Genomic DNA, 27,283 nt, shown 5'->3' on the forward strand with positions numbered 1-27,283 from the left:
GGCGAATGTGAATGGAAACTTGGGACTGAATGAATGAGCATGAATTGATGTACATAAGCAAAGAGGCTGCAAGAGTGGCATGTGAGGCGCATGTGAAGATGGAAAAGTTGGCAGACGACTGGATATCAATTGACCCAAAGAGAAAGGTTGCAAAAGAGTTTCAGAATGTTCATGCGCAACAGGGACTTAAAGGCAATGAAGCTGCGAGGGTTGAAAACCAATGTTAAGGAGTTGACTGAATGTATCAGAGCACGGCATGACTTAGAAAAGTTATAGCAGTGGTCTAAGGGAGACAGAGTGAAGGAGAAAAAAAGATGGAAGTGCCAGAGGGTGAAAGAGTGTAGACACTGAGACAGCAGCAAAAGAATACCCCTTGAGAGAGGTGCAGGGAGGAGCATATGTGCATTACATTGACTCAAGCAGACCTTTTCCATTTCACCAACAGTCTCCCAGAGCAGAGAGAGTACCCAGATAAATGGTACACCCAGGTAGAGCAGATGGTTACCATTTGGAAGGTTTTGTGGTAAAATCTAGACATGTTATTCAAGGGAGTAGTCCCAAAAGATTTGTGGACTGAGTGCAAGTGAGTTGTGGATTTGAAAACACAAACACCCCCCCGGGGGCCAAACACAAATGGTCTTTCACCCATGATTAAAAACTAAGTATGATGCAGTTATTGCTCATTTAGAAACTAAAGTCCCCTAGAAGGAAGTGAATTGGCACATGATTTTCAGAACAATGCAGGAACCAAAGGAGTCTTTGAGGGTTGATGCATATGTACAAGGAACATAGGGCCATATGTATGAACACATTTTGCCATAGGCACAGAATGGGTAAACCCCTTTGATACATCTGGCCCATAGTGATATGGATGATCCTTTGAGTGAGAACATGGGGGTGTGTTCATTTCCTCATTTGTCTTTGGGTTGCATCTCAGATTGAGAACAATGTAATTTGTTGGCAAACAAAACTGCTTGACGGGATCCTCCATTAAGCTAAGTATTTCAGTGACACTTTAGAGACAAACTAGAAAAGATCGCAGGAGAAGTTAATAACTGCAGAGATCGAGTTAGTTCAGAATGGTGGCATGAAAGGCTCAGGTATGATAAATCCATGCTTGGATTTTGCTTTTGGTACATGTGTAAACATACAGGGAGTTGCTATGCAGTACGCACAAGGAGGAAATTGGGTAACATATGGGAGAAATAGAGGACATTAGGATGGTATAAATATTGGGGCTATGAAGAAAGTTATCCCTTGCCACATTTACAACAAGGTCAGATATTGGAAGAGAGAGCAGGTGTAATCTGGAGTACAAATTAAGGTTCAAGCACAGAAGTCAATGCCCCAGGAGAGAGTAATGCAGATATCCCAGACCCCTCTGATGAACCAGAAGAGTGCAAAAACAAATGTGTCCCAGCTCCAGTGGTACGGCCAGAGATGCAGAGAGGAGGTTCTACTTTCCAGCCCCAACCAAAAGCCCATCAAAAACCTGTTTTCAGGTCACATGCCACAGGTTCCTATGGTGTTTGAGAGTCCAGATGGTCTCGATCAGTCACAATGACAGTGCCTGGGGGGGGCAGCATATTGTGTGCTTGGCGCAATTCTGGAAGTCAATCAGAGTGGCCCATATGTGGAAGGTGAATTAAATGGTCACCCCATATTATTTTTGACTGATACTGGAGGTACTCGCTTGACTGTCAGGAAAGTTAAAGCCCTGAAACAACCCCTATCAGGAAGGGCAATCCAAGTTGTAGGCATTACAAATCATCATTGCACAAACAAAATTCAGCCCAGTTCCAGTAAAAATATGCTCTACTGGCGACAATCACCAGTTAGTGATTTGCGATTCGAGTCCCATGAACCTGTTAGGAAGAGGTTTGCTTTGCCAACTGAACTGTGTGATCTACCACATGCCAGAAGGTGTGGAGATGGAGACGTAGGCTGTGATTGAACTGTACCCTCTCTTTACTAAAGAGGATTTGTTCCTCAATTTAAAGAGACAGTGAAGGAGGAAGTGTGGGACATTACAGGGAAAGAAAATGGTTTGATTAAAGATGCAAAACCAGTCAAGATTACCCTAAGAACAGACACGGTTTTCCCTCAAATGCTCCCATATAATCTTGCACTAAAAGCAATAGCTGGCATAACATCAATCACTGAGAGTATGAAACAACAGTGCATTCTGAAAGATGTCATCTGAAGTCCATGTACTGCTTTGAAAATGGCTTACAGAAATCAAAGAATGGTGCGTAGTGCAAGACCTTAGGAAATTTAATAAAATGGTTGTTCCATGCTATCCAGTGGTACCAGCCCCTGCTGTAATCCTTTTTCCAAATTCCTCCAGAAGCTGGATGGTTTACAGTCATTAACGTGTGTCATGCATTGTTTTCCAATTGCCTCCACAATGAGACAATATCTATTCATGTTCAGATTTCGAGATAAAACACATATGGTATCAAGCTCCAGAAGGTATAAAGAAAGTCCCTCTCCTCCCTTTAACCAGATACTGAAAAAGGAACAGAGACTCCCTACAGTTGCATTGTAAAGAGGCATGTAGACAAGACACAATCACCTCACCCAACCACCTTGCTGAGAATGGGCATAAGGTTTCTTCAGACAAATTGTAGTGTTGTCAGAAAGAAGTCAGGTATCTTTGTCATCACATTGAGAAAGGATCCAAGCGAGTATCACATGAGTGCATCTCAACATTCTAAAAGATTAAATACCCTATCACACAGAGAGAAGTGCAAATGTTTTTGGGGATGGTGGGCTACTGTTGTCAGTGGATTCCCAACTTTCTCCTTGCGGCAAAGTCCCTACAGCGGCTCATGCACAATGATGTCAATGACCAAATACCAATGGAAGATGAACACATGGAAGATTTCCAAGCACTCAAACATGTACTCTCTGGGATGCCAGGCTACAACAAAGAGTTTGTGATACTTTGCCATGAATGTAATGTAATGGATGTGCACTGTATGTTTTGACTCAGGTACATGGGGAAGGGAAGCGTCCGGTGTCATACTTTTCAGCCACTCATGATCCAATAGCCGCTGCACTTCTTGGTTGTCTTAAAGCGGTTGCAGCTGTTTTTAAAGCATACAGCAGAGTGGGAGTGTTGCAATGAACCACCGGCTCATTGTAACAGCCCCTCATTCCATTGACAGTCTGAAGACACAAACTTGTACTCAGCATCTCATAAACAACTGCCTGACCAAATACGAGAGAATGTGAGGACTACTAGCTGATAAACACTGCATCAATGTAACCAAGTTATACACAAAACCGAGACCAGATGTGCTCTTTCCGAGTCTGATTACACATTATTTGTTGATGGCTCTTGCCTGAGAGACAGATATGGTGTTTTAAGAGGAGCATGTGCTGTTTGCACTACAAATGGGGTAGTAGAAACAACCTACTTGTGTCACATAACCTCTGCAGACGTGGCTGAATTGCTAGCTCTGACAAGAACATGCTGTGCATGCAATGGGTTGAGTCTCACCATTTATATGGACAGCCAGTATGATTTTGGTATACGATTTTGGGCAATTATGGTCACAGAGAGTGATGTCACCTCCTCTGGTCCCCCTATTAGAATCAGCTTGTTTGTTTTGAACGTGTTGACAGAGCTTCAATTGCCAAAGGAAAAGCAGTTGTGAAATTAGCTGCCCGCAGGAGTAACAATGACTGTCACTAAGGGTAACAGGTACGTCAAAGAAGTCGTCCGAAATTGTGCTCTTGATTCCAGTACATTTCACTCAGATGAACAATGCAGTGAGGAAAATATGACAGTCCCAATTATGTTGTTGAACACTGTAGAGACCTTTAATGAACTAAGAGTCAAAGCACAAAACCTCTGAAATTGAAAAGGCAAATTGGGAAAAATCAGTGTGTGAAGGATCACAGTGACATTTGGGTTTCAGCCGAAGGAAAACTAGTTCTGCTTGATACCATGGTATCACCTATGGTTTGACATATGCATGGCTCAACTCATGTTGGTAGTGATGGGATGGTGCAGACCTTCAAATGTTATTGATTTAACTCTAATTTCTGTACTATGGCTGAGAACTTGTGCCAGCACTGCATTGTATGCCAAACAACAAATGCAGAAAACACAGTTGTTGTAACCATGAGTCATAGTAAACTACTATGGTACGTTCAATTGACTCAATATCAACTTTCTGGAGATGCCTAGTTATAATATGCTGAGGTACCTGCTAGTCATTGTATGCTTACCCTCTTGATGGGTCAAGGCATGCCCCACTATGAGATGTGGGAGTTGGTTGCCACACTACTCTTGTAGGAATTGAGTCCCAGGTTCGGCATGCCAGCTTATCTCAAATAAGATTATGGAAGTCACTTTAAGAATGAGGTGATGCAACTACTGTGCACAGCCATATGCATTCACCTGAGATTCCACTGCAGTTACAGCTACATTAGGTGTTGTAGAGTGGGTAAATGGGATGATCAAAGCAAATTAGCCAAACGTGTGCTTATACGTTTGTCAAATGGCCAAATGCTCTTCCACTCGTGCTCATGAGCACTAGAAGTACTCCATCCAGGAGAACAGGACTTTCTTCTCATGTGGTTCTGATGGGAGAGCAATGAGAATTCCTTCTGTTCCCACAGCTGCCTTTTGAATATTACAGATGGCATGATTCTCAAGTATTGCAAAAGGACTGATGATGTAGTTGTTCTATTTCTCACCAGGCTGCCTGGCAACATCATCTGCAAGTCTGCCCTGTGCCATGAACTGAGCCCTGCAGACCGGGTTCAATCCTCCAAACATGTCTGCACGTTGTGCTTGGAGGAGCATTGGAGAGGACTGCACCAGGTCATCTTTGTGACCAACACTGCTGTAAAGTGCACAGGTTTGCCAAATTAGATCCATGCCTCACACACAAAAACAGTGAGGAAAGCAGGGGAAGAGGTGAGGACAACATCCACTAACTGTACAAGTCCAGCTTGATTTCAGCTGGCAGAAGCATCAGAAGAAGATGAGGCCTGACCAGAGGGTTCACAGCACCATTCATCCAAACCACTATCAGAATAAAATTGGAGCAGAAACACAGAGTCCTCAATGCAAAACAAAACTCAAGGATCAAAATTTAGACTGCATCCTTCGAGACTCTGGTGATACCTGGAGAACAGAGACAGATCAAGCGGAAACAAGTGCCCAGCTGACCGACAATGATACAGAAGAAGAAGTTGGAGAAAGCTCTGAATCGAAGAATTAAACTGTGTCTCATGAGTCTGAAGTGACCAGTACCTCAAAACAAAAGGTACATCATGAAACAAGTGTCCAAGGACTGAGATCATGGAGGCCAGAGACTATTCAAGAGGATAGAGTGCTAAAAGAAAGAGACCACCAGAAACTATGAGAACTCATTGACAGTGATTTAGGACAACAGGAAACAAAGAGGTCAAAGAAACTGAGAAAGCCAAACTGGAAGTACTCAGGTCTTGATCGTAATTGGACTTACTTCCCGAAGAGTGATGCTGACACAAGCGACTTCCAGACTGATGTTGATGAGTTTCCATGAAAGAGGACAATAGTTGAGGAAAGAAAGAAGACAAACAACTGAATAACGTTGCCGAAGAAAGATTTGAGACAATTTACTTTAGACCAACAGAGAACCATAGAGCCCATAGGCATTCAGCTGATGTAGTCAACTATCACCATACCCTCCAGAGGGTAGAGTCAGTAGGTTTGGAAAAGTAACTAACAAGAACAGAACTGAAACAAAAGACTAATATTTCATCTTGCCTTGTTCTGTGATATCCTAACATGGTGTAGAAGATCTGCAAAACTGTCCTTGTAATCTTGGATGTTGCCATAGTAATTCCCATAGTTGGCTTGCTTCTGGATTGCTATCTGTTAGAGGGAGGTACCTCAACTAATCACAGTAGAGTAAATCAAACAATAGTGATTAAACTAGAAAAATCAGTAGGAAGAATTTCAGATGGTTCAAGCTCTGAATATATTTTTGTATATAATGTATATTTTCAGATGTTTGAGACTATTTAAAGGTGGTGCACAGAGAGAATTACTTTGTGTGCTCTTTTCTTCCTACTTCTGCAGCACAGAACTCTACTTACTTTCACCTTCCATTGTCTTATCCATTCTCACGCAATGTGTTGCTGAATCAGTTTTATCATCTAGACTCAATCACGTTATATTACTCTGATTATGAGTTGCCTTTAGAGAAACTGGCTGTTATGAGCTCCTTAAAAATGTATACGCAGATGACGAATCACATCTCAACATTTTCAAAATATCATAAGCGGTGAGTAAATAGAGTAGTGAAATTTTTCTCACCTTATGAATGTTCTAATCTGACTATTGTAGGTGCACATGAGCATTCATGCAAAATTAACCATGGTGACAGAAGCTTTATAGATGAACTTAATAAAAAAATAAGAATGAAGAAAGGAGCCCCAGTAGAGAAATTAAGGAAGTATCAAAGGAAGAAATAGAGAAAAAGATGTAAAGAAAGTTTAACATTGAAAGTTAAATTTGGACGTGGTGAAGACAGGGAGCCCTGCACTGTATGTGAACAAGAAGCAAATGAGACAGTCGAAAGAGTGTATTGGAGGGAATGAAACCAGAAGTACCTAGTAAAGAACAAGGTGTTAACGGGCCTGTAAGGGGAACATACTGTGTGTTGTAAACAGCTTTCAGTTGCTAGACAGTTGCGTACGTTGTTGCTATGCAGCCTTAGTCTTTCCAAGAATATATCACACTAATGATCTAGAAGCAAGAAATCACACTTATGTGAGAAGAAGCAAACAGCTCTACACAGCTTTTGGGTGATATATTCATTGCACTTACACCTTCAGCAGGAGTAGCCTTAAATTATGTGGAGATTAGAAAGCTTTGGTAGACAGATTAGCCACTAGTACAGCTGTTGCGCAAACAATAATTAACAAAGACCTTCACGCAAAGCGAGCTATGATAATTCAGAATAGGCTTGCTATAGACATTCTTGTTGCAAGGGAAGGTGGAGTGTGCATAGTAATATGCTCTAGACAATGGAGTGCTTACATTTCAAGAATAGCTAAGCAGATTTATAGCTTCGTTTTGAATATTACACACAAAAGAAAAAAACTTGAGGAAACTGGTGCTTGGGAAGGAATATCTTCTGTGCTTAGTCTAGTTTGTTTAAGGATAGCTGAAGTACGAGTTCCTATTTCAGTAAAACATTCATTCAGAAATACAGCTTTCTCAGCTTCCTCTTCCCCCCTGAATATTCCCTGGAATGAACATATACATGCTCTCTGGAAAGTCACAGGATAGTCGCCTTCAGTTTTGGATTGTTCTGTCTTGTTTCCACCAGATCTTTTTTTCACATACACACGTTACTTTAGATCTCCTCCAATTTTACATCAGTCCTTTTCTCTTTTGCTCATTGTTGGCAGCTTCCTTTTCCCAAATTTTATCCCACCATTTGAAGAAATTATTCTACAACATCTAAAGAAAAGGGAAACAAATGCTACTACAGTTAGTATGATCACTATTGGGGTCAAGATTAGTTTAAAGATTCCTCCAGCTATGCCTTTTCCGAGGAATTTGTGAGAAAATCCTCATCTGATTTACTTATAATAATCCTCTAGCCCCACATTTTCACACCATCCTAAAGATATCCGTTTTCAGAAATTCATCCCATACCCACCTTCTTCACCATTTTGCGCATTCAACTACATACTGATCACCTTTCAACCTGATCAATCGGCTTGCAAACTTTCTTCACTTGTGCTTACAACTTGACTGCTAATAAACTTCTGCATCTCTTTTAATCGAGTTATCTTCCCTCCATTCTTCGAGCTGCACTACTCTTAGAGTATTTTTACACTTTGACTCTGTGAGAGTGTGAATTTTCTAATATGTTTATTAATGATTTCCATACTAAAAATGTGTAATGAACTAACGTGTAAAACGAGTAACTTTTGAAAATGTTTGTTTTTCTGTTTTTGGCTTCGCAAAATAATATTCAGACATTGTGGGTATTTTCCATGATTCAGAACTTTCATTAAAGTGTTTTCGAAGTTTGTGTAGATATATCCGCAGCTACCCCTAGTGCGTTGCAGTGTTCTGTCTTACAAGGTCATGTATTAACCAAGCATTGCATAAGTTGAAATGTTCTATTGTTTGAGAATGTTACTAATATCTGGTCTTTCCTCGAGGATGGAAGTAGATGGTAACTGTAAAAGTTTCTTCCTAAGAACAAGATACTCGAGAGGTGATGAGATAATGGAGGTTCAGATGAGAAGGAAGAAATAACGATACATTGGAGGAACATTTTATAGTTAGTGTAGATTTGTTCTGTTTTAGGTCATCAATTTAGTTGACAATTGGCTGAAATGAAACCACCCCATAGACTGAACAATCAGGAGTTTATTAGAATTTAGTACAACAACCCGGGTAGAACTGATGGTGTGAGAAGGAGATGTTAAATTATAGTTCAATATTAACTGATTGATGATAGCAGATTGTCAAGACGGGGCCACTCACCTGAAAAGTTGGATGTCTGCAGGGGCGATGGTATGCCCGACCTCCTGGAACACCTCTCGGCACGTCCTGGTGGACACAGAAACCCCAGCAGGTGTCCCAAAAGGAAAGGGGGAGTGGAAGAGAAAGAGACAAAACACTGCCACGTCTTGCCGGACCAGCCAGGCACCCTGTATCTTCGGGGGGGCAGGTCGTAGTTGACAGAGTGATAGTAGAGTTAGTGCACTCAACTTCCTTGAAACTGAATCTAAACAAGGGCATTAATTATATCACATATAACTTTCCTGCATGCATAGGGTTAAACTAAAAGGAACAAAAACAATCAAAGAAACACAAATGTCCACTCTGGGTTTAAACAGTTAGGGTGGCACAGTTTGGTTTGGTTTCACTGTTTGTGTGAAAAACCCTTCAAAAGCAAGGGCCAGATGTAGGAAGGTTTTTGCGCCTCGCAAACAGCGAAAAGCGCTGTTTGCGAGGCGCAAAAGCCACATCGCGATGCCCATTCCCATTTTGCGAGCCGGTAACCTGGTTACCAACTCGCAAAATGGGAATGCGAGTCGCAAATAGGAAGGGTTGTTGCCCTTCCTATTTGCGAGTCGCATCGTGATGCAGAATTGCTTCGCGCTCACAATGCAATTCGCAGTTACCACCAGTGTCACACTGGTGGTAACCCATTCACAAAAGGGAAGGGGTCCCCATGGGACCCCTTCCCCTTTGTGAATGACCCTGAAAACATTTTTGCAGAGCAGGCAGTGTTCCCATGGACCACTGCCAGCTCTGAAAAATCAAAATGAAACGTTTCATTTTTTCGTTTGTAATGCAACTTGTTTTCCTTTAAGGAAAACGGGCTGCATTACAAAAAAAAAAAATGCTTTATTTAAAAGCAGTCACAGACATGGTGGTCTGCTGTCTCAAGCAGGCCACCATCCCTGTGAGTGCTGCGACTCGCAAGGGGGTTGCAAATTGTGACCCACCTCATTAATATTAATGAGGTGGGCCTTTGCGACTCCCTTGCGAGTCGCAGATGGTGTCTGAGACACCATCCTGCATCATTGTGAGTCACAAACCCGGAATTTGCTACATCTGGCCCCAAATTCCTCAAACCTGAAACACAGGCATGAATGACACAATTTAAATCCAAGAGTTATGCTATTAGAGAAAGAAAAGTCACATAATGCTCTTTTAAAATTGCACTGTCACTTTTTGTAGTACTTGAGCTCAAGCAGATTTCCTGAAGCACATTTAGGCAGGTAACTATAATAATAAGGTAGAATGTTCAGAGATGCATTTGTCTCTTCAAGATAAGCACTCTGCCAAAATACGAGGTCTGAAATACACCAGCCGTTCTAGGAAGGCGTGCCGCTCAAAGAACAAACTCCCTGGAGAATACTAGTTACTTAGCTGCAGTCTTTTCCGGAGTGCTGGAGGAATGCCTGGTGTCAGCTGGTACAGGAACAAAGAAATGAATTGCCTCAAAAGTCCTGAATACGAGGATGACAGCGGGGGCTGGACTGCCAAATCAGATGCTGAGATCAGGAAGCAAAACAAAGCCAAGCAGGGAGGCATGCTTCACTCTGCTATTTATAGCCAATCAGGAAAGCAGTTGAGTTTCCACATGTGGATGAGTCACCACACCCAATTAGAAGCACATGTCTACACCTGCTCACATTAGCAAACAAGCATTGGTAAAACAAGTATTGATAAAAAACAATTGTGTAACACAGCACATTATGTCTACTTAGAAACATGAAGGTTTAATCAAGAACAGAGATATGATTTAACCCTAATCACTGGGGATGATGACAGATAACGCAGGAGGCACCTTGGAGATTCCTGACACAGATGAGGTTCGAGTCTTATGGTTCGAGACTTAGCTGTGGCTGTCATTAGGCCCAAATCTTCTGATGACATAACTGATGGTGTCCTCGGGCAGAAGCAGGCCATTTGCTGTTACTACTTTTGTCATTGGTAATGTATGCTATTGAAATGTGAGCAGTGTCTCTTTTGCTTTCCAGGTATTAGCTGCAACTAATTATTTTATTGCTGCACATTGATGATATTTTCTTATTATAATTAAGTTAGGAGTTTTTCTAAATTTGTGTTACTAAATTCTTTCCACATGAAGCCCAACATGTTGATGCTAATCTGTGGTTAGTGAGGGAATTAATCTTGAAAAGGTCACGTCGTTGTTTTGAGATCATTTGATGCTAAACTAATGTATACATTGCCATTATTATCAGTTTCTGTATTATTAATAAGTGTGATTCTTTTAGAGATAATGGGGGTCATTTTGACCCTGGCGGTCTGAGACCGCCAGGGCTAAAATGACGGAAGCACCGCCAACAGGCTGGCGGTGCTTCCTGGCCTATTACGACCGCGGCAGAAGCGCTGCGGTCGCACCGCCGGGGCCGGCGGTATTCCACCACTTTTGCCCCGGCGGTGATAATCCGTCTGGGCATCGCTGCTTGCAGCGCTGGCCAGGGGATTACGAGTCCCCGACCGCCAGCCTTTTTCTGGCGGTATGAACCGCCAGGAAAAGGCTGGCGGTACGGGGAGTCGTGGGGCCCCCTGACAGGGCCCCGTGCAGCTTTTCACTGTCTGCATAGCAGACAGTGAAAAGCGCGACGGGTGCAACTGCACCCCTCGCACGGCCGCAACACCGCTGGCTCCATTTGGAGCCGGCTTCCATGTTGCGGCCCACATCCCCGCTGGGCCGGTGGGCGGAAACTCGGTTACAGCTTGGCGGGTGGCGGTAGCCGCCCGCCAAAGCTGTAATGACCCCCAATGTGTTTGATTGTATTAATCAAATTGAGATATATACGACGCTTCAATCAACCGCTATTGATCTTATATGCATATCATTTGTGTTTGAGAGTTATTTACGTGACATTAGCATTGTTAATTTAGGGAAATAAATCTATGACTTCTTCTTAATAAACTGGTGTAGTTACTGACTAAAGATTTATAATATTGTTTGTTATTGATCCTCACACCTCCCATTGATGAAATCCCCTCAAACCTATGTTGCTTCGATCCATCGTCCTCTAGCACAGAATCCACTATTCAGTATTGATAATAGCTAGGATTCCGTGGCGCGTTACCAGTTTTTGGTAGCAGATTACGGTTACGTCATTGTTTTGATGATGTCATAATGGGTCTGTGAGGTTTGGGTGTGCTAAAGTGGTTGGTTCTTTCTTTCTTTTCCCTTTTTCAAAATTGTTAAACAGATTTAACATGATGAGTGGCTAGTTGCCTTAAGTGACTTTCCCCGGTTCTTGGAGACCCCCTAGGTTGATGGGTATGTTCTTGGCAGTGTTTGGTTGTATTTAAATGAGGTGAATAACGTGTTTTGCGCTTGCACAGCTTTAGCTTATTTGCAGATGATCGTGTTGGATATGAGTCTAGAGGAGTAGGGATATTCAAATTAGATGATTAGATTAGATGGAGTGGGCCTACTCCTATAGGTATGAGAGTAGGGAAGTGGTGTTCTTCATTTGAGTGTGGCGCTTGATACAGGAAAATTGTCCACGTGGCTGTTGATGACAGACCCAAGGAGAGAGGTCTGGGACTCCAGAGTACATTGACAAGTGTAGGGAGACACTTGGTATATATTGTAATTTGTTCATTTCGTAGACCGATCTGTCAAGATTGGTAAATCGAGTTTGTGAGAAACTGGTGTGAATGGAATTATATTGAAGACTTGGTGAGTACTAAGTGCACTAGACAATAATCGAAGGAACAGTGGAGAAGTAAAGTTTCCAGGTTGAAGTTTAAGCATGATTGTGGAAACTGTGAAAAAGGAGTAGGCAAAAGCTGAAGGTTTCTTTGGAAGGTTCTGAAGCGTTTGTGTTACCCTACCTGTAGTGGATGAGAAAATTTGTTTTCCTATTTTATGGTAGCTCACAAATTAATATTGTGGTGATTTTGTGTGTGGTTTGTGAAAGATTTAGTATGATAGACTTTGTCAGCGTCTCAGCGAGGGTGCTGAGGGGAGTGAATGTCTTGGGTGTGACATAGTGGTGCCGCGTTGGGATTGGTTGGTTGACAGAAAGAAGTCGCGCACAGATTCGTCAATCAGTCCGACAATAGAGTAACGCGATTGGAAGGCGAGGGGGTTGAAGAGTATTGTGGGATTGCAGTCACTTTACATGATTGGTTATTCTTTCTTTAACTTTGTTCACTGCTTGTTATATTGTTTTTTGTTCAATTGAGTTTGAAAATAATTTTGGTTGTGGACATCGTGTTTGAATAAATTGAGTCAGAAATGAAGTTTTTCAAAGCTTTGAGATGTGCGTAGAGGGGCGATGAGTACATTCCAGTACTTGAAGGAGAGATTTGTCCGCCAGATAATACTCCAGCACATATTGTGTTTGAGGAGAGAGGTGCAGCGGCATGTCTTTGGTTGAAACATTGGATCAAAATTACAAAGAAAGAAGGTTGTTTCCGGAACATGGGACATTCAATTTGAAAGTTCTGGATAACTTAAGTTCAAAGATGTACAGTCTTAAACCTCCACAGAGACTAGTGCTGTATGAAGCATTAGCGGTATGGGAGCTGGTAGCGAAGGAACAACAGGCTTTAAAATATGAAATGAGAATGAGAAGGGTAGAAAAACACTGTCTGAAACTGTGTGGGATGAGGAACAGAAAAGGTGGAGTATAGATATGTAACGTGGGGTTAGATTATTTCCGGCAAGAACAAATGAGGACAAGGCTAAAACAAAAGATGGAAAGAAAAAGAAGGGTTCATTACAACAAAAGGCAAAAGAGCCAAAAAGTTTAATGACGATGAAATGGAGGAAGATGAGGTAGTTAACCATGTTGTAGAAACATATCTTCCGCCAGATGTGAGACAGCAGAATGTAAATGGATTGAATGGGAGTGGTATGAGTAATATAATTCCTACTGCACCATTAATTTCAGAATCAGCCAGAAGTGACCTGAGTCACGAGAGAGTTCAGATGCAGAGTAGTTTTAATGACTCGTCAGATAATAGATAGCAGTTTGAAATGAACATTCCTGACATATAGCCAGAGATCCAGACAATGAGAACAACTTCAAATATCGTACTGTCACAGGGTCACCAAGGGATGAATATAAGAGAACCTGTACATATACAGATTCCACAGATGCAGAGCATGAGTGCAGGACAAACCCTGAGAGCTGGAACACTGATGAATCCAGATGCAATTACGGTACTGTGGCAGGTTGGTGCAATGAGGACAAGTAGTCAGTGGCAGTGGTGCTAAGGGAATTTATTGGTTGTCTATTTTTAGTCTCATACAGTTAGATTTTCCACATGGGTGCTTGAATGTCTCTTTAATCTTCTCTCCGTCTTCTCGTTACAGGGCTCCCAGGAGGCGCATGGGGAAACAAGAAGGAGAGAAATACAGGTAAGTGTTTTGGATATTTGGCAAGGTTCCTAGTTCTTTCCTATTGTTATTGTCTTTTCTCTTTCTGTTCTTCCGTCTTTCTCTGTCTTTTCTGTGTCTCTGTCTGTTCCTTTTCCTCCTTTCCTTTGCCCTGTTCTGTCGGGCTCCTTTTTTCTCTTTGCTTGTTGCTTGTGTGTGGGCCGTCTGGGTTCTTCCTTTCTTTACCTATCCGTGTTTTTCCTTCCTTTTCTCCCTCTCCTTGCTTTTCTCTTCGTAGATGTACAATATGGTTACTTTTCCTTCCTGTCTCCTCTATATTTCGTGCGACCCTTCCCGTATCCTGCCTCTCTTCTCTGTCTCTGTAATCTGCGGGGTTGTCTGTCAATATTTTGCTACTAAGACCTGAGGTCCCCCCGGGTTCTGCACTTCCCACCTCTGTTAATCCCAGTATATGTAGGAAAATGAGGAAAATACATTTTAAATAAAACAAACGACGATAAAAGTGCACTAAATGAAACTATAATGACGGCTTTTCTATTGGGATCGTTTTTTTTCTTTTTTTTTCGCGCTGCCCTCACCTCTCTTGCACTCCTCCCTCCCTTCCCTTTCTTGCAGTAATGCACGCACCTGTGGTAGCCATGCTTTCCTTGATGCATGGCCGGGGCTTGCGCAGGGCGCCTCCCGTGCCTCAAACTCGATGTGTAGGTCTTCCGGGTACTCCTCCGTCGTCAGGTCGTCTCGCTCGTCTCCGGTGACACTCTTCAGCTACTTATTCCTGCCGTCCTCTCTGTCGCCGCCGTCCAGTCCCGGGTCCTCCCTTTTGTGTTGGCCAAAAGCACGCACCGACTTCTACTGCCCTTCTACACCCGGAAGGGCAACGGGATTGGTCGATGTTACGTGTTCTTCCGGGTCGGAAGAGGTAGAGCCAGTTTTCTCTCGACGCGACGGATCCGCCTGCCGTAGCAGCGGTCCGTCACAGTCACTCCCCCTACCATGTGGCTGATAGAGCCACTCCGGATCCGGATATCGGGACAGGAAGTCGGCATTGAGCATGCGAGAACCAGGGGCATGCGAGACCTGGAAGGAGAAAGGTTGTAGTGATAGGAACCATCTGAGAACACGGGCATTAGTGTCTTTATGTTGCGCAAGCCAGGTCAGAGGGGCATGATCCGTAATTAATGTAAATGACCGTCCTGCCAAATAATACCGCATAGATTCAATGGCCCATTTGATAGCCAGGCATTCCTTCTCCAGAGTGGAATAATGACGCTCCCTGGGTAACAGCTTACGGCTGAGGTATACAATAGGGTGCAAAGACCCTTCCTCATCTTCCTGCAACAGTACGGCACCTAGTCCCACATCAGATGCATCTGTTTGAACCAAAAATGGTTTGGTGAAGTCCGGACAACAGAGGACCGGTTCAGAGGTTAGGAGGTCTCGGAGTCTTTCAAAGCTTTGCCTTTCTGTCTGAGAAAGGGGGTTCAGACGTTTGGGTTTGGTCTTTTGTAGGAGATCTGTGAGGGGACTGGCGAGTGTGGACAATTGAGGGATAAACCTACAGTAGTAACCTACCATTCCTAAGAAGGCCCAGACATCTTTCTTAGTACGTGGGAGTGGTAACTGCTTAATGGCTTGGATTTTCTCTACTTGGGGTCGTACTCTCCCTTCCCCTATGAAATAGCCCAGATATTTAATGACGTTGTGACCTAATTTACATTTTTCGGGATTTGCGGTCAGTGGTGCTTCCCATAGGGCGTGGATTATGCTATGTAAATGTTCCATATGCTCCTCCCAAGTGGAACTATACACCACAATCCAGATAGGCAGATGCATACCTATGGAAGGGTCTAGAATCATATCAATGAGACGTTGAAATGTAGCCGGGCCCGTAAAGCCCAAACGACAGGACTGTAAACTGATAGAGGCTGGAGGGAGTAGCGAATGCAGTTTTCTCTCTGTCTTCTTCTCTGAGGGGTATCTGCCAATATCCTTTGGTCAGATCTAATGTAGACATATAAGTGGCCTGGCCTAGTCGTTCTAACAGTTTGTCAATGCGAGGCATGGGATAGGAATCAAAATGGGATAGTGCGTTGACCTGTCAAAGTCAATACAGAATCTGGTGCTCCCATCGGGTTTTGGGACCAGGACCACAGGGGAACACCAGGGGCTGGAAGAGGGCTCAATGATACCTGCCTTTAAGATGTTTTCCACTTCTTGTTCCACTATCCGTCGCTTTGCCTGAGGTATTCTATAGGGCCTTTGGCTGTCTACTTTAGTTCCGATGGTGCGGATGTGGTGCTGTATCAACGGGGTGCGACCGGGTACTTTGGAGAACACGTCCAGACTTGACCGGACTAGACATTGAAGTTGTTGAGTTTGTTCTTGGGTGAGGGAGCTGTTCATCAAGGGAAGTGGAGTCTCCTCCTGACGGGGTCTGGGCCTTGATATATGGATATGTGTTGGTCTGTTTCGGTGGTAATATAAAAAGAGGAGTGGGCTTCAGATCTCTCATTCCATTTTTTTAACAGGTTAATATGTAAAATTGGTTCTCTACCCGCTCCCTGAGGTATTTCAAGCTTATAAGTGGTGGGGTTGATTTTGTCTACAACCGTATAGGGTTCCTGCCAACGCGCAAGGAGCTTATTTTCGCTGGTGGGTAATAATACGAGCACACAGTCCCCCACCCATAGGCTTCGGGGTGCGCTAAGGGTGTCATAATACGCTTTCTGTTTGGTCTGTGCCTCTCGTAATATTTTGTGGGCTTCTTCCCATAGGTTGTGTAGATTGTCTCTGAGGTCTTTAGTGTTTGTGAGGAGATCTCTCACCTCCTCCTCCGATTCCTCCAACTGTTCAGCTAGCATTTCCAGGAGGGTGCATGGTTGCCGGCCGAAGAGTAACTCAAAGGGGCTATGCCCAGTGGAGGATTGTATATGGGTACGCACAGCAAATAGGACTAAAGGTAGTTTCTTTTCCCAATCTCTTCCCGACTCGTTGATGACCTTCCGTAATAGTGTTTTTATGGGTTGATTATACCGTTCGACTAAGCCATCTGTCTGTGGATGATATACGGAGGTACGTATCTGTTGTACCCCCAAGGTGCGGCATATTTCGGCCATAAGGCGGGACATAAAAGGGGTTCCCTGATCAGTATCTCTTTAGGAAACACTACTCTCGAGAAGAACTCAATCATGGCCTGGGCTATGGTTTTCGTAGTCATGCTGGCAATGGGTATGGCCTCCGGGTATCGGGTCGCATAATCGACTAGAACCAATACATATTGGTGTCCCTTGACAGATGGTGTTAACGGTCCCACAATGTCCATACCCACCCGTGTGAATGGAATGTCTATTATGGGTAGTGGTTGCAAGGGAACCACGTGGTTGGGAGAGGGGTTGATAAGTTGACGTTTCGGACACTCCTGACAGTGTTTTCTGATGTCCCTGTATACTCCAGGCCAATAAAATCTGTGGAGTATTGCGGCCTCTGTTTTTTCCCGTCCCAGATGTCCTTTCCCACTATCCCCATGAGCCAAATGGAGAACCTGTTGTCTATGAGTTTGGGGAAATACTAACTGAGGGGGTTGTCTCTGGTTGTTAGGATAAGTCTGATACAACAGATCATAGGTGATGGTGAAGGTGGGACCTACCGAAGGTTCATCCGGGGTTAACGCATGATGCCAGGTGTTTTTCAAGGAGGGGTCTTCTATTTGGGCCTGACAAAAACTACCAGCTGCTGTTAGTACAGGTATGGGAACATGGGAAGTGTGGGTAGAGACGTCTTTGTGAGCATTGAAACAGTGATGCCGCTGTTCGCGTTTCTTTTTCTTGCTGAGTTTTGGTATCTCTTTGCGTGCTTCTAGTTCAGATGAGACAAAAGGTGCTTCTTCCCACCAAGTAGTGGTAGGATTTTCCTGACTGGTTTTCTTCAACAAAATCATGAAGTCGTCATAGTCGGTTCCTATTATGATATCTTCCCCCAAATTAGGGATTACTCTCACAGAGAGGAGTTCCCCAAAACCCTTCCAATTGATGGAGATCGTGGCTGCGGGGTACAGTTTTTGATCCCCATGAACACAGGTTATGAAGACTTGGGTGTTAGGTCTCCATTGCTCTGGTTGTATAAGTTCCTGGTTCACCACGCTTTGGCTACATCCCAAGTCTATTAGGGCTCTTCATGTTTTCCCATTGAGACTGAGGATGGCAATGTATGTGGTTTTCCCAAAGGACTCGTCCCTTCATCATCCCTATCTCCATAGGTTCCTCGGGTTCCTTTTTCAAGGAGCAATGGCGGGCTATGTGTCCCCACTCGGAACAATGAACAATGTGGGCCGGTCAGGTTTTCCCGCTGAGAAGAGGAATGCAGAGTGGATGCTCGTTCCGGACCTGGAGCAAGTAGTGGCTGAGGGTGTACACTTTTCCCTATGGCCATTCGAGAGGATTAGGGGGTGGGTTTTGTATGAGGACCTCGGAACTCAGGTTCCCGGTGGAAGGCACATGGCAGTTCTATGGCTGTGTGGTTGGTCAGATCCGGATGTTGTCTGACCCAACTGCGGGGAGCAGGAGGGAGAGCTTCTAGGTATTGCTCGAAGATGATGGCATCGAACATATCCTCTCTTGTGGTCTCCGTGGGGTGTAGCCATTTACCCCCTGCATGATGGGCCCGATAGTATAACTTGCGAGGGTTTTCCTGCGACTGCCATTTGGTCTGTAAAAACCTTACTCTATAGCTTTCTTGATCCAGCCCAATGCGTTCCAATATCGCCTTCTTGACTTCATTAGAGGGTGTCACCCCCGTGGGTTTACAGCTTGGTAGGCGGCCGGGAGATGTCCTGTAAGAAGGGGTGCGATGTATTGGCCCCTACTTCTCCATGGGCCAATTAGCGGAACTCGCTACACATTCAAAGTTGGTAAAAAAGGAATCAGGGTCCTCATTCTCCTGATACTTTTGGAGCATGCTACTCAGGACGTTGGGGTGGACCTTAGTATGGGCAATGGTTTCCGTTAATTTTCCCAGCGCATTTTCATGGACCAATTGGTTATTTGCCATGATGGTGTCTTGGCTTTTCAGTGCTGTCTGCAAGGCTTCTCTTTCCTCCTTAGCCTCTTTTAATTGCTGTTCCCATACTAGCTGGAGGTGTCTTTGTCCTTCCGCCAGCTGAGCTATCATGTCTGCAAGGGTGGGTTTGTCTTCCATTGCATCGAAGTCCTGATCCCACTTCTGACACCACTTGTGGCAGGTGGGCGCAATGAGGACAAGTAGTCAGTGGCAGTGGTGCTAAGGGCTTTTATTGGTTGTCTATTTTTAGTCTCATACAGTTAGATTTTCCAGATGGGTGCTTGAATGTCTCTTTAATCTTCTCTCCATCTTCTCGTACAAGTAAGTGTTTTGGATATTTGGCAAGGTTCCTAGTTCTTTCCTATTGTTATTCTCTTTTCTCTTTCTGTTCTTCCGTCTTTCTCTGCCTTTTCTGTGTCAGTCCCTTTTCCTCCTTTCCTGTGCCCTGTTCTGTCGGGCTCCTTTTTTCTCTTTTCTCTCTTCCCTTGTTGCTTGTGTGTGGGCCACCTGGGTTCTTCCTTTCTTTAGCTATCCGGGTTTTCCCTTCCTTTTCTCCCTCTCCTTGCTTTTCTCTTCGTAGGCGTACACAATATGGTTACTTTTCCTTCCTGTCTCCTCTATATTTTGTGCGACCCTTCCCGTTTCCTGCCTCTCTTCTCTGTCTCTTTAAACCCGGGTGGTTGTCTGTGAATATTCTGCTACTAAGACCTGAGGTCCCCCCAGGTTCTGCACTTCCCATCTCTGTTATCCCCAGTATATGTAGGAAAAGGAGGAAAATACATTTTTTTTTAAACAAACGACGATAAACGTGCACTAACTCAAACTATAATGACCGCTTTTCTATCGGGCACTGTTTGTTTTTTCCCGCGCTGCCCTCACATCCCTTGCACTCCTCCCTCCCTTCCCTTTCTTGTAGTAATGCACGCACCTGTGATGGCCACGCTTTCCTTCAAGCGTGGCCGGGGCTTGCGCAGGGCGCTTCCCGCGCCTCTAACTCGACGTGTAGGTCTTCCGGGCACTCCTCCGTCGTCAGGTCGTCTTGCTCGTCTCCGGTGACACTCCTCGGCTCCTTATTCCTGCCGTCCTCTCCGTTTCCGTCGTCCAGTCCCGGGTCCTCCATTTTGTGTTGGCCAAAAGCGCGCACCAACTTCTCCTGCCCTTCTACACCCGGAAGGGTAACGGGATTGGTCGATGTTACTTGCTCTTCCGGGTCAGAAGAGGTAGAGCCAGTTTTTTCCCGACGCGACGGATCCGCCTGCCGTAGCAGTGGTCCGTCACATGTACCTATTACGATGGGTCCAGTAACTCCATTATATATTCAAGTAGACAATAGTGGAGAGAATTCATTGATAAATGTGCAGAATAGACAGGTACCAAGTTTAAATGAGATGAATTTTTTGATAGATTTGTCACCTGTTGAGGCACCGGGAACAATGGCTCAAGAACCAAGTACGAGTTCAGGGCAAGGGCGAGGAGCAGGTGCACAAGCCAGTGGAGTATAACTGAAAGGCTTGGCTGCACAAGAAATAACATAATGGTTGGAGGACTTAAACAATCCAAAACAACGGGAGAGAAAAGAAAAAGAGGAATAAATGATAAACAGAGTGAGATTAAACATGGAAGGAAGTGAACTTTTAGAGGGAAATATGGGAGTGAACAGACTTGACTCTTACCGAAGGGCAATTGCGATACCTATGTAAAGTCATTACAAAAGGAGCAAACAGAGTTTATCAACAGTTACAAGATGTAGCAGATGATTACAACATTGATTTGACAAAGATGAAAACACTGAAAAGGAGTTATAGATTGAATTTGGAGGAAGAAAACTTTGTTTACATGAGATCTGCAGGGATAAGAACACATCTCAAACAGTTACTTGAGAAGGTGCAGGTTTGGAGGGCATTGGATAAATGGGAGAGTAAATGGGACAGAAAAAGAGAAAGACCAAAAAAAGATGATGGGACACAGGCAGGAGACGCAGTAAAAATGTTACCAATGAGAGAAACGCCAGGAGGGAATTTTATACATGTACCCTGGAATAGAAGTGATATCATAAGCTTTACAAATGATTACCCAAGACTGAGAGAGAAGCCAATGAAGTGGTATCAGCAGACCGATAGGTTTGTGAAACTTTCAAAGTGCCTGTGGGAACACTTCAATACACTTTTTGACATTGTGGTACCAGCAGATTTGAGAGTCGAATGTAAAAGGAGCATCGATTGGCCAACGAGTGAACCACAGAGAGATTTAAAAACAGGTGCGCCATTTCCTGAAGTAATGAAATATTATTATGAAGTCATTGAATTTCTGAAAACGAGAGTTTCACTGAAAAGTGTTGATTGGCAGCGCATAGATAGAACAACGAAGGAGTCAGTTCATGCGTGCTATAAAAGATTGTTGAAGGCATTCAAACAATTAAGTGGTGCAGAAACTATTGAAAATGAAAACATGAATCATTTGGTGTTCAGATTCGTTGATGGGTTGAAACCAGAAGTGAGTCAAATGATCAACAATCATTTGATATGTTGCCAAGCAAAGCCGATTGATGAAGTTTTGCAGTATGCTAAATACTGTAGTGATGAAATTGAGTTGAAGCAGAAGAAGCTGAAAGAAAAGGCAATGGTGATGCTGTTTAAGGCTGCGCAGACAGGATTGCAGGGACATTTCCAACAGTTGCCACAGGGAGATAGTTTGTTTCCGAGTCAAGGTTATGGCAGAGGTCGATGTGGAATGATGCTTCCAGTAGTTAACCCCTTAGCTGCTGGGCCGTTTCCCCCCCCAGTGCTGAGCCCTTTTTTGGCTATTTGGGGTAGTTCGCGCTTAGGCCCTCATAACTTTTTGTCCACATAAGCTAACCAAGCCAAATTTGCGTCCTTTTTTTCCAACATCCTAGGGATTCTAGAGGTACCCAGACTTTGTGGGTTCCCCTGAAGGAGGCCAAGAAATTGGCCAAAATACAGGGAAAATTTCGTTTTTTTCAAACAAATTGGAAAAAGTGGCTGCAGAAGAAGGCTTGTGGTTTTTCCCCTGACAATGGCATCAACAAAGGGTTTGCGGTGCTAAACTCAGCAGCTTCCCAGCTTTCAGGAACAGGCAGACTTAAATCAGAAAACCCAATTTTCCAACACAATTTTGGCATTTTACTGGGACATACCCCATTTTTGCAATTTTTTGTGCTTTCAGCCTCCTTCCAGTCACTGACAGAAATGGGCATGAAACCAATGCTGGATCCCAGAAACCTAAACATTTCTGAAAAGTGGACAAAATTCTGAATTCAGCAAGGGGTCATTTGTGTAGATCCTACAAGGGTTTCCTACAGAAAATAACAACTGAAAAAGAAAAATATTGAAATTGAGGTGAAAAAAACATAAATGTTTCTCTACGTTTTACTCTGTAACTTTTCCCTGCAATGTTAGATTATCGAAAGCAATATACCGTTACATCTGCTGGACTCCTCTGGTTGCAGGGATATATAGGGCTTGTAGGTTCATCAAGAACCCAAGGAACCCAGAGCCAATAAATGAGGTGCACCCTGCAGTGCGTTTTCACTCTATACCGGGTATACAGCAATTAATTTGCTGAAATATAAAGAGTAAAAAATTGCTATCAAGAAAACCTTTGTATTTCCAAAAAGGGCATAAGATAATGTGTTGAGGAGCAGTGGTTATTTGCACATCTCTGAATTCCGGGGTGACCATACTAGCATGTGAATTACAGGGCATTTCTCAAATAGATGTCTTTTTTACACACTCTCCTATATTTGGAAGGAAAAAATGTAGAGAAAGACAAGGGGCAATAACACTTGTTTTGCTAATCTATGTTCCCCCAAGTCTCCCGATAAAAATGATACCTCACTTGTGTGGGTAGGCCTAGCGCCCGCGACAGGAAACGCCCCAAAGCGCAACGTGGACACATCCAAATTTTTGAAAGAAAACAGAGGTGTTTTTTGCAAAGTGCCTACCTGTAGATTTTGGCCTCTAGCTCAGCCGGCACCTAGGGAAACCTACGAAATCTGTGCATTTCTGAAAACTAGAGACCTAGGGGAATCCAAGATGGGGTGACTTGCGGGGCTCGGACCAGGTTCTGTTACCCAGAATCCTTTGCAAACCTCAAAATTTGGCTAAAAAAACACATGCTCCTCACATTTCTGTGGCAGAAAGTTCTGGAATCTGAGAGGAGCCACAAATTTCCTTCCACCCAGTGTTCCCCCAAGTCTCCCGATAAAAATGATACCTCATTCGTGTGGGTAGCCCTAGCGCCCGCGACAGGAAACGCCCCAAAGCGCAACGTGGACACATCAAACTTTTTTGGAAGAAAACAGGTGTTTTTTGCGAAGTGCCTACCTGTAGATTTTGGCCTCTAGCTCAGCCGGCACCTAGGGAAACCTACCAAACCTGTGCATTTCTGAAAACTAGAGACCTAGGGGAATCCAAGGAGGGGTGACTTGCGGGGCTCGGACCAGGTTCTGTTACCCAGAATCCTCTGCAAACCTCAAAATTTGGCTAAAAAAACACATGTTCCTCACATTTCTGTGGCAGAAAGTTCTGGAATCTGAGAGGAGCCACAAATTTCTTTCCACCCAGCGTTCCCCCAAGTCTCCCAATAAAAATGATACCTCACTTGTGTGGGTAGGCCTAGCGCCCGCGACAGGAAACGCCCCAAAGCGCAATGTGGACACATCCAAATTTTTGGAAGAAAACAGAGGTGTTTTTTGCGAAGTGCCTACCTGTAGATTTTGGCCTCTAGCTCAGCCGGCACCTAGGGAAACCTACCAAACCTGTGCATTTCTGAAAACTAGAGACCTAGGGGAATCCAAGATGGGGTGACTTGCGGGGCTCGGACCAGGTTCTGTTACCCAGAATCCTTTGCAAACCTCAAAATTTGGCTAAAACATTTCTGTGGCAGAAAGTTCTGGAATCTGAGAGGAGCCACAAATTTCTTTCCACCCAGCGTTTCCCTAAGTCTCCCGATAAAAATTATACCTCACTTGTGTGGGTAGGCCTAGCGCCCGCGACAGGAAACGCCCCAAAGCGCAACGTGGACACATCCAAATTTTTGGAAGAAAACAGAGGTGTTTTTTGCGAAGTGCCTACCTGTAGATTTTGGCCTCTAGCTCAGCCGGCACCTAGGGAAACCTACCAAACCTGTGCATTTCTGAAAACTAGAGACCTAGGGGAATCCAAGATGGGGTGACTTGCGGGGCTCGGACCAGGTTCTGTTACCCAGAATTCTTTGCAAACCTCAAAATTTGGCTAAAAAAACACATGTTCCTCACATTTCTGTGGCAGAAAGTTCTGGAATCTGAGAGGAGCCACAAATTTCCTTCCACCCAGCGTTCCCCCAAGTCTCCCAATAAAAATGATACCTCACTTGTGTGGGTAGGCCTAGCGCCCGCGACAGGAAACGCCCCAAAGCGAGCCTCCCCTTTCCATCGATGCCTCCCTGGCATCTGGGGAGGCCGTTTTGGCCTTTTTTTCCCCACCGGAGAAAAAGAGAACGCTTACCTGCTTCTCTCCTTCTCCGGTGGGGAAAAACTGTGACTTCAGCGTGCCTCGCGGCGCGCTGATGTCATAAGGGGGCGGGAGGGGGGTGGGATGGAGACGCGGAAGCTCTTCCGCGTCTCCCACGGCAAAAATAAAAATAAATAAAAATCCTCCGGTGCACCGCCACTGGTCGTGACCCGCACCAGGGAGGGAGTGTGGGCGTCGGCCAGTGGCCGACGCCCGCATCTAAAAGGTTATTAAAAATGTAGATTTGAGCTCAGTGGTGACGCAGGATGAGCAGCAGCTGCTAAAAGTGTTACCTTATCATATTTGCAGATTGCTGGGACACTGGAAAAGGCAGTGTCTGATGTTGAGTCAGGGAGGAATGGTTAAGCAAACAATTGAAATTTCCAGAATATTGTGAATAATATGCAAGGTTTTCAGCCTTTACAACTGGTGCAACAAATGCAAAATGTACAACCTCAGGTACAACAGATACAAATGCCACAAATGCAACAAATGCAGCCACAAGTGCAGATGGTACCTGTACAGCAAATGCAAATACTGAGACAGGTTCAAATGATACAGAGCCCAATGGAACAGCAACAGGTTATGCTTTTGCAAGTGGTCACGGATCAGAGTAAAAACAAAAGTGCAAAGACAGTTGATCCATTTCCCTTACAAAGTGAGAGTGAAATAAACGCTGAATGGCCATTCAGTAGTTCACATGAGGAGGAGTTTATGATGGCTGCATCATTAGATGTGAATAAGAGAGGTCCTTATGTGCAGGGTGAAGTGCATGGTCATGAGGTTAGTTTTTTGGTTGACACAGGAGTGACACCCTCAATGATAAGGACAGTAGAGGTACCAGGCATACTTATTTCTGAGAGGACAGTGCAGATAGTAGGTGTTGCAAATAGACAATTGGTTAATGCCCTTACAGACCCAGTTCTTGTGAAAAATTGAAATTTTAGTGACTATCATAGTTTCGTTGTTTGTGACTCCAGTCCAGTATTGCTGTTGGGAGGAAACTTGCTGTGCAAGATAAATTGTTCAATTATGTGTTCCAGGAAGAGAATTACAATGGAGACCATTAGTAATGATGAGGAAGATTTGTCAGTTGATGAAGGAAAAAGAATGCTTTGTTGAATGTGGAGGATGACCAAGCAGTCAACGAAGATGAGACAAATGAAGAGCACAATTTGGAAGACCTAATAGGTTTCTTTCTAGTGTTTGAAAAGAAAGATTTGCTGAATGATTTGCAGGAAAGGGTTAAACCAAAGGTTTGTGATTTTTCAGGAAAAGTCATTGGTTTGATTAAAGCAGTTGAGGGAGTCAAAGTAACAGTGAAAGATAAAGTGGTATTCCCACAAACAGCTCAATACCCGATGAAAAATGAAATAATAGAAGGAATAAGACCGCTGATAGAACAGTTTTTGGAGCAAGGAGATTTAAAAGAAGTAATGATCAGTCCATGTAATTCGCCAATTATGGGTTTGAAAAAGCCAAATGGGAAAATACGTTTGGTTCAGGATTTGAGGAAAATAAATGACATTGTGGTGAAGTGTTATCCAGTGGTACCAAATCCAGCAGTGATAATGTTTCAGATTCCAAGTGATGCAGAATGGTTCACAGTCATTGATTTGTGCCAAGCTTTCTTTTCAGTACCCCTTCATGAGGACAGCAGATATCTCTTTTGTTTCAAGTTCCTGACTAGAGTCTACCATTGGTGCAGGATTCCTCAAGCGTTTTCAGTCACCTTCGATTTTCAATCAGATTTTGAAAAAGAACCTGGAGTCACTGGTAATGTCTTATCAGTCGACTTTAGTACAGTAGATTGATGATTTGTTGATTGCCTCGAAAACAAAGAAGGCTGTAGAGAGGATACGATTGCATTGTTGAACTTCCTGGGAGACAATGGTCATAAAGTTTCTCCAGCTAAGTTGCAGTGTTGCCAGCAAGAGGTGAAATATTTGGGACATTTGATCAAGAAAGGGTCGAGGAGAATTTCCAGAGCAAGAGTGGCAGCAAAAATTGAAAATGAAAATGCCAAATTCACAAAAAGAGTTGAGAATGTTTTTGGGAATGGTAGGTTATTGTCAACAGTGGATCCCGAATATATCAGCGGTGTCAAAGCCATTGCAAAGATTGACACATAAGGATGTTTCAGATCCTATAATGATGAATGAAGAGTGTGTGAAAGCCTTTACTGACCTGAGGGAGAGTTTGTGTCAAGCACCAGCTTTAGGTATGCCTGTCCTATTGTTTTGACATGAAAGAGATGGATGTTCTTTGTCTGTCTTGACACAAAAACATGGTGGTGTCAATCGTCCAGTAGCATATTTTTCAGCTACCTTGGATAATGTTGCAGCATCCCTATCCGGATGCTTGCGAGCAGTTGCAGCAGTTGAACAGAGTATAACTCAAAGTGAAAATATTGTGATGGGTTGACCTCTGACAGTGATGGTACCGCATTCAATAGAAATTCTATTGACAAGGTCAAAGACACAATATTTGACCAATGCAAGACTGACACAATAGGAAACAGTTATTCTTGGGCCACCAAATGTGACAATAAAAAGGTGCACAGTGCTTAACCAGGCAACTTTGTTACCAAATGAGGGGGAAGATCTATCTAACATAGATGATGTTGAACATGATTGTTTGGAAGTGACAGAACTATGTACCAAACCAAGAAATTACATCAAAGACACCTGTTCGGAAGACAATGATCAGATTATTTTTGTTGATGGTTCTTGCTTACGAGACAACAGAGGTGCATTAAGAGCGGGGTATGCAGTGTGTACAGTCACAGGCATACTAGAAACCTCATGGCTTAAGGGAGTGATATCCGCACAAGTC

This window comes from Pleurodeles waltl, chromosome 3_1 (assembly GCF_031143425.1).
Source record: "Pleurodeles waltl isolate 20211129_DDA chromosome 3_1, aPleWal1.hap1.20221129, whole genome shotgun sequence".
NCBI classification, from domain to species: Eukaryota; Metazoa; Chordata; class Amphibia; order Caudata; family Salamandridae; genus Pleurodeles; species Pleurodeles waltl.